Source organism: Triticum aestivum, chromosome 6B, assembly GCF_018294505.1.
Source record: "Triticum aestivum cultivar Chinese Spring chromosome 6B, IWGSC CS RefSeq v2.1, whole genome shotgun sequence".
NCBI lineage: Eukaryota > Viridiplantae > Streptophyta > Magnoliopsida > Poales > Poaceae > Triticum > Triticum aestivum.
Window position 1 is genome coordinate 164,237,093 of NC_057810.1, and position 15,100 is coordinate 164,252,192.

The 15,100-nt window shown below is 41.8% G+C and overlaps 1 long non-coding RNA gene and 1 other non-coding gene across 3 annotated transcripts; one reads left to right on the forward strand and one right to left on the reverse strand.

The window, feature by feature from the left end:
* The first annotated feature begins 683 nt into the window (after window positions 1–683).
* LOC123140236 (U2 spliceosomal RNA) lies at window positions 684–879 on the forward strand. The gene has a single exon (XR_006469885.1). It is a non-coding gene; the product is annotated as a U2 spliceosomal RNA (small nuclear RNA).
* Window positions 880–3,683: 2,804 nt separating this feature from the next.
* On the reverse strand, window positions 3,684–6,648 carry LOC123136367 (uncharacterized). 2 transcript variants are annotated; one of them, XR_006466854.1, is made up of 4 exons: window positions 6,243–6,648; window positions 6,063–6,152; window positions 5,446–5,981; window positions 3,684–5,211 (listed from the first exon to the last, which is right to left on the reverse strand). It is a non-coding gene; the product is annotated as an uncharacterized lncRNA (long non-coding RNA). The 2 variants fall into 2 exon arrangements; XR_006466853.1 differs by having other exon boundaries at window positions 3,684–5,981; window positions 6,243–6,645.
* Between the last annotated feature and the right edge of the window lie 8,452 nt (window positions 6,649–15,100).

Consider the following 15,100-nt stretch of genomic DNA (forward strand, 5'->3'; position numbering starts at 1 on the left):
GCAAAAGTTTTTGTGAGACAAGTGATAGAATCCAGGTATAATATATTCTTTACTTGCCCAGTATATTTGCCAGATCTTGTCTTTAGATGATGCTGGTCTTATCTTCATCTTCGAAGGAGTGCTGCTTGATCGTTATAGATGTATATGATATAATCTTGAAGTAAGAAATGATGAATTTGGTCATCCATGGAGCCAGAAGAAAGATTAGTATACTTGGGTTTCATTTCATAGCTGGATCTCTAACTTCCTGTAAACATCATGTAGGAGTACTGCTTTTTCGTCCTTTGTAATTTATTTATTTTTTGCAGTAGGTTTTCCCCTCATAAAAAGGCAAGCAAATGGACGGCAGCACTCTGTAACCTTGTGGATACGGCACACTCAACACTGCAGCTGCCAACATTTATTTCAACTCCAATTATTCTATGACCATCACGTCTCAGGTTGCTTCTTTCAGATTGCCATCTCACCATACTTTCTTTCAGAACGTATTGGGGCCGTAAAGCCAAGCTACTGGGCCTTCGAGCCAGCTGGGGCTGCTTTGGTAGAAACAAAACAACAGGGAAGCGCATAGGACAGGCATCTTAATGACTTCCTGCCTGTTTGTTTAGTACCACCTCGCTCGCGGAACGCAGCAGGGCAGCCGATACAGTTATAAGAGGAGGTGCAGGGCAACGTCTCAACGCATATCTTTCTCGGTCTTTTGGCTAAGATCAAGTGTAGTATCTATTCTTATCATTTTAATATCCGATATGTGGGCTATACGTCCACAATGATATTAAATTTATTCTTTATGGGGAGGGCCCATCACACTAGCTTGCTAGTGGGGCCCTTACGTGTCGCCTGAGCGTCGCACTACTGCCCAGGCCAGGCGCACCCCAACCAATACAAAGTAAAACAAGTTTTTTTTAGTTGTTCCTCATGTAATTAGGCTTACTGTTTTGTGGCCTCCCACTACGAGGCATCTTTTCTTGAATCAATAGAAATCAGATGCTCGGCAAAAGACACTTTTGAGCTAAACAGAGTAGCACTGCACTGCACTCCATATCAAGCATTCATTTTCCAAGCTGGCTGCACTTGTGTGATAAGAGTATTAGCATCACAAAGCGTGAAGGAATCTTTTAACATCACAAGGCTTCAGTCTGATGGCAACAAGAGGTAATGTTTTGTAGTTTCATGGGATGCATGCCAGCGTTGCCTGGTGCATATGATTTGGTTTGCCACCAGTCTGGAGGATCTCGAGTGAGCATAAATGGTTCAATAGTGCTGAGCTTTTTCCTTGCAGTTGGAAAAAGGAAGCACCGACTATACAAATAAAGAGGTAAAGTTTTCTTGTGGAAACTAGTCGCACATATACTTCTATAGATATCAAAGCACATATAGTTCTATTACCATTGCTAGTGTTGTAACTTTCTGTTGGAAATAAAATCTACTAGAAGACTGTCAAATGGGCAGTTTTTAATAAGCTCATAACAAATGCAAGTGAATCCGCAGGATATTTGATCATCGTTTTAAATAGCCGGCTATAGCTCCGGTATAGCCCGCTATAGCCTTTTCAGCAGGGTGCCGCTAAATAGTCACCTTCACAAATAGCCCGCCTTAGCCCACTGTAGCTCCGCTATAGCTGATTTGGAGGTCTACCGCTATTTTTCATAACCCGCTATTTAAAACATTGTATTTGATACAATTAAATAATGAAATAAATAGTCACATTTGGCAGGAATTAGCTATGTACACAAAACTAGTCAAGAGGGAAGAAAGTTTCATCCTGTACTTAGTTCAACCATTAAAGGGTCATTTGTAGTTTTTACTCACTGTTTCCTATTGTTGGCCATAGCCTAGTAGGTGGCAGTTAATAAAATTATCTGATTTTCCCCTTGCTTCTTTTGCTTGAAGTTCCCTTTTGTGCATTTGCTTTTCTATGCACAACACATGAATGCATTCTCTAACGAGTGTGGATTTTTCGTACCCTCATATGGCTACACCTTCTATCTAGGCCATTCAGTTTGCATCATGATTAGAAACTAGCGCGTAGTGCGCGGCGGCACGCCGCGTCACATGGATTTATAAGCTATTTATCTTTTTGTAATTTTTGGTAAGCTGTACCAAGATTTGGTTCGTTGCAAAGTAGGTCATACAAGGAAATGCTAGCTCTTGTTCTCTTCTTAAGAGCTGAGATGTTGATCCTCCAGCTAGATTTGTCTGTCATGCAGTGGTAGAGAAATGAGACTTAAAACATAGGGCAGCCCGGTGCATGTAGCTCCCGCTTGCGCAGGGTCGGGGAAGGGTCCGACCACTTTGGGTGAGACTTAAAACATAGACATATATAATTTGTCTGTCATGCAGTGGTAGAGAAATGAGACTTAAAACATAGGCATATATATACGTGCTAGTTGTACTCTCTTAAACTAAGAGAGGCCGAGTAAGACACCAAGAGCGGATCCACATGAACAATATGGTACAGAACTCTTTTCAATTAAGGTTAGGCGTGTGCGTACATACTAAAAATGTTACCGACGAACCAAGGTAGTGACTAATAAAGATGGAATAAAGAGTTACTCCCTCTGTAAAGAAATATAAGAGCGTTTAGGTCAATAAAATAGTGATCTAAATGCTCTTATATTTGTTTACGGAGGGAGGGAGTACTTTGCAAGTCACTGTAAAACCAAGATAGCCAATGTATAGTAATATCATGATTCCATAAGGGAATTGAAGCAGCTTGAAAGCAGCCACAAATATTTTGAATGGTAGTTTCTAATACAGGTCACAAGAAAATAGTAACATGTCAAAAAGAAAAAGGAAGGTAAACTGAATAAGGTAAAAAACTGAAAAGAAATAAATTATGAACTGATCCTACCATTTTGTGTCGGAATAGATACATATGGCTGCTACTCCAGCTGAAAATTGACTACTAATAGGCAAACTTAAAATATACAGAAGCGATATACCGCGAGAACTGAACAACTTTAGACAGGGACATGTGGAGTCGAATGCATTCAGTAATATGGTTGTCCAACAACCAATTTCTATCACCCAGGTTATTTTACTCAGTATACTACTCAAGTCGTATCACATCAAACAGAATCATATCGTACTTTAAGGGTTCAAGCCTCGAGCTTACATATCATTGAAATCAATCCTCAGAAACCAGTCAAACCCACTAAATCTCAGTTTGAGCACTGCTATTAGCTGTACCAAAGAATTTTGTTGAAGCACATAAAAATGCTTGAATAAAACAACAACGCAACTAACAATTAATTTCGTAGAAAGCCTGATAGTATTGCTATTCTGAAGGTGGATAATTTGCATTCCAACATTTCTGCCATGGAACAGGGGAAGCAGTTTTCTACACAAGAAATGAGCCCACATGGACAAATCCTAGTATTGCGAAATTATTATAAACAGATCTACAACAGACATGTCCATATACAGGCCTACCTGCAATCACCCCACACATACATTTAGCAAAAAGTTAAGCTATATAGTACATATGTAAATTAACACCTCACTATACTGTTCTGATCTGGACAGAGCTTTATATTTGAAGCAAGAAGCAGAGGATATTACTATGTGAATGGCTCCTTGGATTCAATTCGAGTAGAGAATAATCTTTAGATAAAATTCATAGGAATATTTGAACACTGTTCTCTTTCTTAAAGAAATTTATCATGTGGAGTCCAGCAATGTGTAAAAAGGGCACAATAGATAAATCACACCATATGAAAACCTTGGGTGCATATATAGACAAATGTCCTTGGGGGGCTGTTATTAGAAGCGTGCCAATGGCTGACTAACTTGGAAGGAAAAATTCATAATACGAAGTAAGGCCTGGAGTGTACTATATTTTCAAAAATTACGACTAACAATGAAGCATATAATTAACTCGTCTCCAAATGTATGTAACATCACAATTAATTCACTGCTAGCACAAGAAATATGAAACCATAGCGGGCCAAATGCAAAGGAATTGCCTCATGATCCAGGCGTTTTTCTTTCAACTGAGTTTAGCATAGCAGAGTAACAATTAATCGCTTGATGAAGCAATAAGGGGTAATAGCTCTATCACCGTTACATGCAGCTATCAGAAGTAAAAACCCATGGATGAGGAGAAAAAGCACAAATTAGGACTAAGGACCAACATCACCTTCTTTGCTTCAAAGTCAATTAATTCCTGGAATGGAAAAAATATAAGATTTGCTATTGGTTGGTTTCAAATTACGATACCTCGGTCTCAGAAATTATTTAGCAAACAAATATGGGTTCTCGGTTAGTACAATGCAACTCAACAGCAAAGAAATGTGAATCACCCATTAAGTACATGTACAGGGGAAAAGGGCAACACATGCATATCAGTATTAGTATGAAATAGATCAAGCAGACGGAAAGCTCATGCTCTTATCACCTTACTTGGCAGAACTAATATCAGTCTGTTGTTCAAACCAATTTAACATCATCTCCATTTCCTATCAAAGTGTTTGTTTGCTTCTAACAATCCCTTCTTTTTTTTTCTCATGGCCCACTATCATTGGCAGGTGACAGAATAAGTAGAACAACAACTACCACATCTACTAACAGTGTACCCTATACTGTTCACTATATGCTAGTGGTACTGAAAAGCTTAAAAAAGCCTTGATTAAACATTTCCAGATCTTGTTAACACCTTAGTTGGTTGATAGTCAACGAACGGCAGGTGAGCAACACTTGACTGGGGGGTTCGGCTCAGGTGCAGGGTTCACCGCACCTATTATGGTGCAGGCCCAATCAATGCATTCCACGTGTGCTAGTAGGCCCATACTTCATTATTAATTTTTTTAATCTTCCGATTAATCTCCATCCTCTCTTCAATTCCATGCAAACAGGTCGGATCACACGGCAAGGTACTCCTGTCATGACGACCTCCGCCGTCTTCACCCAGCACACATCTGGACGAACTTCCCTAATACTCCAATCTTCGCGACTACAATGTGCTGCATTTTTTGATGGGCATGTGCTCACTGCTCAGGGCATGCAGGCACTTTTACATGCCGTCGACGTGAGCACACACTCTTCGATAGTATTGATCAAATGATCCATCACGTTGTTTTCTCGTCGGATCAGACTCCAGCCGGCCAGTACTTTTGATTGTCTGACGGCAAGATTGTTCAGAGCACAACGAGCGGGTTAGCAAGCATGGCGTAACCTAGGTCTCGTATGGTCCTCGAGCACGCACACATCCTGGCCGATGAAGATTATCTATTTAGCTGCTGCATGGACAAACAGCGATGGAGATATGCAACAGAGAATAAACAATCCAAACTATTTCATAAGAGATTTGTAAGTTTGCAATTGCAGCAGAGAGAATAAACAACAAATAAATTAGATATAGCACGGAGAGTTTGGAAGGAAAGCGATCCATTGAAGGATTAATTAAAGAATGAATTAATTAATTGCTTGGGCCTACAAACATACGTGGCATGTGCTCATTGGGCCTGCACCATAATAGGTGCGGTGACCCCTGCACCTGAGCCGAACCCCTTGACTGGTAATGTACCGAATACAACAATTTGAACTGTTAGTAACAAACATAAACTACTCCCAACGGCCAACAACCATACATAAACAACAACGGCAAAAACATTGCATTAGCAACAGCAGAAGATAAAGAAAAGACGATCTTTAATTAGCAGCAGCATTATCTCTATTACTTTGTACTATGTAGGAACAACAAACTCTTTGTAGCATCATCATCATTATCTCTAAGCAGTAGTGCTATCCCTTTAATGATTCCATGCATCATCAAGGCACTGAACATCCGGCGTGGGAGGAACTGATCAGCAGGACAAAACCAACAAAACCGATCAACATTGAAGATCACACAATAATCAAAGGATGAAAAGAGAAAAATAACTACGAAGGAAAGGAGATATACAAGACGGAATCGACCACTCTACCCCAACGAAGTATACCAGACCGCCATCTAGAGGCCAATGAGACATGCATGCCATCTACAGAAGTGTAAAAGAACCAAAAAAACGCTGATTACAAACCAAACACTGAGTGAAATCACAAATATGAGGCACACTCACCACCACAAGAAACTATTTGACACAGCGAATCTCCCACTCGCCGTCAGCGAGATTCCTCAAGATCCAAATTACATGATGGAATCATAGTACCTGCAAATTTCACAAATAAAACAAAGAATCACGAAATAAAAAAACACAGAAATCAGATTTAGAGAGGAAAAGGAACAAGAACGTATGTACCTGAAGCGATGGAACCAACAGACGGTGACACGGACAACGGATGCCGAGTTGCCGACCAACCGGCCGCCGGTGAGACGCACCACCGAAAGAACCACGAAGAACCAACGCAGGCGGAGCGCCACATCCCCGGAAGAACGAACCGACGGCGGCCGATCCCGGGCGCGAGGTGGATGAGCGAGAGGCATGGGACAAATCGAGGCGCTGACCGGAGGTACGCCGGCGGGGCCCGACGGGTTGGACAGGCTCCAGATCAAGAACACAGGGAAGGCTGCAGCGCCCTGAATTCCGTCTTCTCCGCCATTACTTCCTCTGGGTCTCTCATGGCAAGCGGTGTCGGCAGGGCAGATGGGAGCACGAGGGGGAGAGGCAGGTGCGGACGCCGCGGGGACTGAAAGATTCACACACAGGAAGGGGATTTTATAGGAGAATACGGCGGCGAAGCGGTGGCACAGTTGACGCGTCGCTTCTGGAGGAAGAGAGACAAATCTAGAAGAGGAGACCAAAATATCTTCAGCACATCACGTGATCTGTGTCTCCCTCCATAATCCTAAGATCACACGTGCACGTGCCAGCACATTGAACGAAAGAACCCTCCCGTAGGCCACGTCAATAAACAAGGGCACATAACGTGGCGACGGCAACGCTAAAGGAAACATGCCATACAACCAGACAAAGAAAAAATGAGATCGATCAACCTCTAGGAAACCACTGTGTACACGCGTCGCTCAATCAGCAAGGGTAAAAAAGATTCATAAAAAACCAGAAAAAAGAAACCCTTACAGGCCTAGTCTTTTTAGTATTTCTTTTTTCTGGTTTCTTTCAAACAATATTGCATTTGACCTTGAAACTTTGCAGGTCAACTACACGCAAGTGCCACTCTTTGTATAAAATATTTCTGATTTTTTTATAACACATAAAATTGTTAAATTACGAATGAGTTATACCATTTAAAAATTTATATTGCGCCAAAAAAATCCGAAACATTTCTTCACATGGCAGTACTTGTGTGATGTTTTATTTGCAAAGCTTTGAGTTCAAATTTTTTTTTTGGGGGGAAACAAAAGAGAGAAGTTCGGCCGCATGAATTTTGATGCAAAAATGGACGATCAGATAGATAGAAGGTGTATTGGTATGGTTGGTATGGTAGTACGATCACAACTTGCCCTAGTCTAAACTCTATCCTGCATTGGGCTTTATTGATCTGGAATTTTTATATGTACAGTTCTTTGCTCAGCCACCTACAGAAGTAAGAAGCATGATAAGTCTTGGGCCTGCTGAATCTTTTGAAAATTTCCATCACACTTCCATGAAATCGAGGTTTTGTAATAGTATTGAGCGAAGAAAAAACAAGTTACATACAGATACTTTGTGCTTTTTAAATTTAGCCTTCTAAGAGCATCTACAGATAATCTGGCCCCTTCAAACTTCCGTGAACATGCCCGGACGCGTCCGCAGACAGTGACCAGTCACCCCTTAATTTTTCACTTACACAATCATGTACCTCATTTAGCAAACCTCAAATTGTAAGTGCATCTAGTGCCCCTTAGTGATTTTGGTGTATTGAAGACTTATAGGTTAAGGGACTAATGTGTTTATGAGTGTACACATGTCTATAAGTCTATGAGGAGTTTGATATTTACAGAGAAAGTCGACCCCTAAAAATGAATATCTTCGACTGAAGATTTTGATATTCCTGAAGACTTTCATGAAGACTTTGAAAGTGAAGAAATTGGTGTGTCCGTGAAGACTTGATATTCATGCAAGGAATATGAAGCTTGAAGACTTTCATTTTTATAGTTTTGTTTTTCTCTTTCTTCAGTCATAAGAAACACCGTACTGTTAAAGGGGGTCGAGGAAAAACTAAGGAAAAAATTTCATGTGATGCTCACCTCAAAATCCTACACCTACCAATCCCTTCGAGTGAAGCCATTGGAAATCTCATACAGTTCAGTCAATTCCTTCAGTGACAGAGACGAAGTTCTTCTGGTCGCTGAGGAATTTGTTCTGACTGAGGAGTTAGGAATTCGCCAGTGCGGATTGCCTACACAGTGAGGAACATGATAGCCCTGAGGAATTTGAGAGTCAAAATTCCGATCGTTGCTGTGCTGCGCGCCAGTTGTTCCAAAATATCTTATCCACCTAACGGTCATATCTTTGAAGTGCATTTATATCTTATCATTTCGGGCTGCTCCCTAGGCTATAAATAGCCGCCCCTTACAACCACTAGCTGGTTGGCTGCTCCGAGAAAAACTGACACTTGTTATTTGAGAGCAACCCATCCTTCAAGGACTTTGAGCGAAAATCATCGAGTGAGGAAAAACCCAAACTCAAACACCTACAAACCCAAAGTGATTGAGAATCACTGAAGAGATTGATCCTGCGTGGATCCGACGCTTGTTACCTTTGAAGACTGTGCTTCTTCCAGACGGTTAGGCGTCATGGTCTAGAGCATCCAAGAGGAATTGTGAATCGCCGAGTGACCGAAGTCTGTGAAGGTTTGGAAGTCGCCTAAAGACTTACCACGAGTGATTGGACGAGGTATGTGTGACCTTAGTTCAAGGAGAATACGGTGAGGACTTGGTGTCCTGAGCTGCTTGCTCAGCGATTGGGTGTCCGAGACTGTGTGTCCTCGAGTTTAAATACTCAGCCGCTCCAACCAGACGTACAACTGAGACATCAGTTGGAACTGGTCTACCAAATCATTGTCTTCACCAACCTTACTGGTTCTATTTCCTCAACTCTTTCATTTCTTCATTACTGTGTTGAGTGATTGTTCATATCTGTATTTGAAGATTTTGACTGAAGACTTTCTCAATTTCCTCAGTTCAATTTCTTCAGTCTGTTTGTCTTCATCTTGTGTTATCCCGTGTTTACGCTTTATGTACTCTGTGTTTGTCTTCATTTCATCATTATGACTATGTGTGTATTCTGTCATGCTTACTTCTGAGTACTTATTCCGCTGCAAGTAGTTCTTCGCTAAGGAATTTCCTCACCGGCAAATTCCTAAGTGAAGAATTCATAAAAATCGCCTATTCACCCCCCTCTAGTCGATATAACGCACTTTTAATTGGTATCAGAGCAAGGTACTCCCTTGTTCTGTGTGATTTTGGTTTAACCACCTGGAGTTCTAGTTATGTCAACTGCAGGATCGAGGAACATTTCCTGCCCCATTTTTGACGGTCATGAGTATCCTCGGTGGAAGGTCATGATGAAAAAGCGACTCATGGCTATGGACAGTGAACTATGGACCATCACCGAGATCGGTCTTACCGATCTATGCAAGATGGCTGAGGCTGATGACATTCGCAAGTACACACTGCTTAATCTCACAGCGAAGGATGTCATCTGCTCTAGTCTGTCCCAAAATCAGTTCAGGAACGTCATGCATCTCAATCACGCGAAGCTAATCTGGGACCGTCTCTCTGAGGTCTATGAAGGTCATCGGACTCGTCATGATCCTTGGTTTGAGGATTACAAGGAATCTCTCAATGCGATGACATTCGAACCAGAATCATCATCGTCTACCCCCTGCCTTATGGCAAACGGTGTTGAGGTAACCGAATCCTACCTATCCGAATCTAGTGATGATGAATCTGGCGATGAATTTGGACCTAGCTATGTCAAACTTGCTTCCCTTGCCACTAAACAACAAAGAGCCTTGGAAAAAGTTCAATACATGCTAATAAGAGCGATGATATGTTGGGTGAAGAAATGGATCAGTCAAAAGCCTTGGCTGAAAGTCTTCAGGGACTCCATTCCAAGTTTGACGACCTTCAAGGTCATCATAATGCTCTCTTATCTGATCACGAGAAGCTTTCTCTTGAACTTCTTCAAAGAAAGCAAGATCTTGAGAAGCTAAGGGTGAGTTATGAAGATTTTCAGAAGGAGCGCGATTCATTACTTGCTCAACAAATCAGCGCTACTCAGGAAGAATTTGACCCTCCATGCTTAAAGTGCATTGAACGTGAATCTGCTAATTCTTCACCTGAATGTTCAAATGCTTCAAATGTTACAAATTCTTCACCTGCCTCTGCTATCACTAATTCCTCATCTGAGGACATTGTTAGTATCACTAACGATGCAGGGCTGAAGGAATTGTACATGACAGACATGTACAGAAGCCTCAAAGGGCATCAAACTCTTTGTGATGTGCTTAAGAAGCAGATCCTCAACAGAAACCCTAGGAAAGAGGGTATTGCCTTTGAGAGGAAACTCAATGCTGATGGAACATATTGGAAGCATGAGCAGTACCCCAAAACCTCATGGGTTGCTGCAAAGGGACCTCCAGTTGATCCATCTAACTTATCTGGCTTTACATGTGAATCTCCTCATTCTTCTGATGAGTCATTTGACTCCAACTATAAACTGTTCAAAAATCAGAATGTGAAGTATTTGCTAGATATGTTGGCACTAACTGCAGGAACGGTTCCCCTATGAAGAAAATCCGGGTTCCCAAAAGTTATGTTGAAAGTCTTCAGGTGAATGTCCTCACGACACCACCAGTGAAGAATAGGAACCCCAGATCAAACTCTTCATATGGACCAAATTCTTCATATGGATCCAAGTCCTCATACGGACAAAATTCCTCACGTAGATCAAATTCCTCAAATGGATCAAAGTCCTCATATGAACATCATCGTGCTAACCCTTCTGTTTCGCAGGGTAGAGCTAAGGGCTATGAATATGCGCATTATTCTTCAAATCATTATGTTCATAAGTCCTCGAAAAATTTCTCTGCTTATTCATATGCTTACCCTAACCCCTCTTATGTGAAGCGAAGTGGACTAGCTTCTATGACACCTTTCTCATATGGTGCTCGCAGAGTGATGAATTCTTTGCCACCCCTTCAGATGTTGGTGGTGAAGAAAAAGAACTAACTTCTTCCGCAGGGTCAGGTCTCCAGACGTGCTTTAACGTCTGAAGAATTTGCTGGGGGCCTGACAAAATGCCTGAAAGGACGCAGACGAATCATGATGAAATGAACTTTCATTTCACACGTCCTCACACTGCTTATCTGTGCTATTGCTTGATGAAATTGAATTGATGAAATTGACGTCATATTCTTCACTGATGAAGTATATGAGTTCGTAAGATGCACTAATTCATCTGCAGGATGATCAGCCCAAAGCAAACTAGTGGGTCCTCGATAGTGGATGTACAAATCACATGACTGGTGACAAGAACCTATTGATGGATGCTCCCTTAACACCGTCATATCTGAAGCATATCATCTTCCCTGACAAAGGCAAAAGTCAGGTATTGGGTCTAGGTAAGTTTGCGATCTCAAAGGATCGACACATGGACAAAGTCATGCTTGTCGAGTCCTTAGGATAAAACCTCATGTCTGTCTCAATGCTTTGTGATCTCGATATGGTTGTTGTCTTTGGAAGATATCGTTGTGTTGTGATCATGGAAGCTGACCATTCCAAAGTCTTTGAAGGCTTTAGGAGAGGAGATCTGTATATTGTTGATTTCTCTACAGGACCACAACCAGCCGTGTGCTTACTGGCAAAAGCTTTAGAAGGCTGGCTATGGCATCGACGACTTGGTCACGCAGGCATGAGGAATTTGCACACGCTTGCGAAGAAGAAGCATGCCATTGGCATTGAGAATGTCAAATTCCTCAAGGATCACTTGTGTGGTGCCTGTGAAGCTGGAAAATGATCAAGGCCAAGCATCCAGCGAAGACTATCATGATCACTACTCGTCCATTCGAATTGCTTCACATGGATATCTTCGGTCCTAATCATTATTCTGCTATGACGAATGAGGCATCTCTATATGGTTTTGTTATTGTTGATGATTATTCTCGTTACACATGGGTACACATTGTCACTTACAAACATGAAGTGCAGGAAGTCTTCAAACGATTTTCCTCGAGGGCTTCAACCAACTTTGGTGTGAAGATCAAACACATAAGAAGTGACAATGGGACTGAGTTCAAGAATTCCGGTCTTGATGGCTATCTTGATGAACTTGGTATTACTCATGAGTTATCTGCTCCTTATACTCCTCAACAGAATGGCGTCGTGGAGCGCAAGAACAGAACTCTTGTTGAGATGGCTCGCACTATGCTTGATGAATACAAAACGCCTCGTCGTTTTTGGATTGATGCAATTGATACCGCGTGCCACATCATCAACAGAGTATATCCTCACAAATTCTTCAAGAAGACAACCTATGAACTCCTCACTGACAAGAAACCCAATGTGAGTTATTTCAAAGTCTTCGGTGCTAAATGTTGGATTAGGGATCCTCATCACAATGCTAAATTCGCACCGAAAGCACATGAAGGTTTTATGCTTGGTTACGGAAAGGACTCGCACACCTACAGAGTCTTCAACAACGCTCTTCACAAGGTTGTTGAAATTGTAGATGTGCGGTTCGATGAAACTAATGGCTCGCAAAGAGAGCACCTACCTTCTGTGATAGATGAACCAGCACCTGAGGATTCTATCAAGTTCAAGGCTACTGAGGATGTCATTTCTACCGAAGAATCTACTAAAGAATTCATTCCAGAACGCGAAGATCTTCAAGCTAATGCACCTGAGGAAAATGCTGAAGAAAATGGTGCTGAAGAAAATGCTGATCAAGTTCCTCGACGACAACCAGCTCATCCTCGCGTTGCAAAAGAAGTGCAAGTTGAAAAGATCATCGATGACATTGAAGCAACAGGTCCTCTCACCCGCTCAAAAGCTTCACATTTATCTAACTTTTGTGGGCACTATGCTTTTGTCTCCATCACAGAGCCCACTAAGGTAGATGAAGCATTTCTAGAGCCTGAGTGGATTCAGGCCATGCAAGAAGAATTACATCAGTTCAAGCTCAACAATGTCTAGGAACTGGTCAAATGTCCAGATCCTTGCAAGCATAATATCATCGACACAAAGTGGATCTACCGCAGCAAGCAAGATGAAAATGGCCTTGTGGTGAGGAATAAGGCACGACTTGTAGCTCAAGGCTACACACAGGTTGAAGGAATTGATTTCGATGAAACTTTTGCACCTGTTGCTAGACTTGAGGCTATTCGCATATTACTTGCTTAAGCTAACCATCATAATATCACTTTATATCAAATGGATGTGAAAAGTGCATTCCTCAATGGTAAGCTTGAGGAAGAAGTATATGTTGCTCAACCCCCAGGTTTTGAAGATCCAAAGAATCCTGACAAAGTCTTCAGACTCAACAAGGCCCTCTATGGCCTCAAGCAGGCCCCTCGGGCGTGGTATGATACTTCGAAGGAATTCTTCGTGAAGAATGGCTTCACACCCGGTTCACTCGACCCTACTCTCTTTACTAAATCTTATGATGGTGAACTATTTGTGTGCCAAATATACGTTGATGATATTATCTTTGGCTGTACTGACCAACGTTATAGTGATGAATTTGCCTATATGATGAGTGAAGAATATCAAATATCTATGATGGGAGAATTTAAATTCTTTTTAGGTCTTCAAATTCGTCAACAACGCAATGGCATATTCATATCTCAGGAGAAATACCTCAAGGATGTTCTGAGGAAATTCGGCATGCAAGATTGCAAAGGAGTCAAAATTCCTATGCCCACAAATGGCCATCTATGCACTGATGAAAATGGTATTGACTTCGATCACAAGGTATACCGCTCCATGATTGGTTCTTTATTGTACTTATGTGCATCTAGGCCAGATATAATGCTTAGTGTTTGCATGTGTGCCCGATTTCAAGCTACACCGAAGGAATCACACCATAAGGCTGTGAAGCATATTCTTCGATATCTAGCTCACACACCAACACTAGGACTATGGTACCCCAAGGGCTCTACTTTTGATCTCATTGGATATTCTGACTCTGACTATGCTGGTGATCGTGTGAACCGCAAGTCAACATCTGGTACCTGTCATTTCCTCGGACGATCTTTGGTCTGTTGTTCCTCGAAGAAACAGAACTGCGTATCTGTTGGAAATATGCCCTAGAGGCAATAATAAATTAGTTATTATTATATTTCCTTGTTCATGATAATCGTTTATTATCCATGCTATAATTGTATTGATAGGAAACTCAGATACATGTGTGGGTACATAGACAACACCATGTCCCTAGTAAGCCTCTAGTTGACTAGCTCGTTGATCAATAGATGGTTACGATTTCCTGGCCATGGACATTGGATGTCGTTGATAATGGGATCACATCATTAGCAGAATGATGTGATGGACAAGACCCAATCCTAAGCCTAGCACAAAGATCGTGTAGTTCATATGCTAAAGCTTTTCTAATGTCAAGTATCATTTCCTTAGACCATGAGATTGTGCAACTCCCGGATACCATAGGAATGCTTTGGGTGTACCAAACGTCACAACGTAACTGGGTGGCTATAAAGGTGCACTACAGGTATCTCCGAAAGTGTCTGTTGGGTTGGCACGAATCGAGACTGGGATTTGTCACTCTGTGTGAATGGAGAGGTATCTCTGGGCCCACTCGGTAGGACATCATCATAATGTGCACAATGTGACCAAGGGGTTGATCACGGGATGATGTGTTACAGAACGAGTAAAGAGACTTGCCGGTAACGAGATTGAACAAGGTATCGGTATACCGACGATCCAATCTCGGGCAAGTACAATACTGTTAGACAGAGGGAATTGTATACGGGATCGATTGAGTCCTTGACATCGTGGTTCATTCAATGAGATCATCGTGGAACATGTGGGAGCCAACATGGGTATCTAGATCCCGCTGTTGGTTATTGACCGGAGAACATCTCGGTCATGTCTGCATGGTTCCCGAACCCGTAGGGTCTACACACTTAAAGTTCGATGACGCTAGGGTTATAAAGGAAGTTTGTATGTGGTTACCGAATGTTGTTCGGAGTCCCGGAT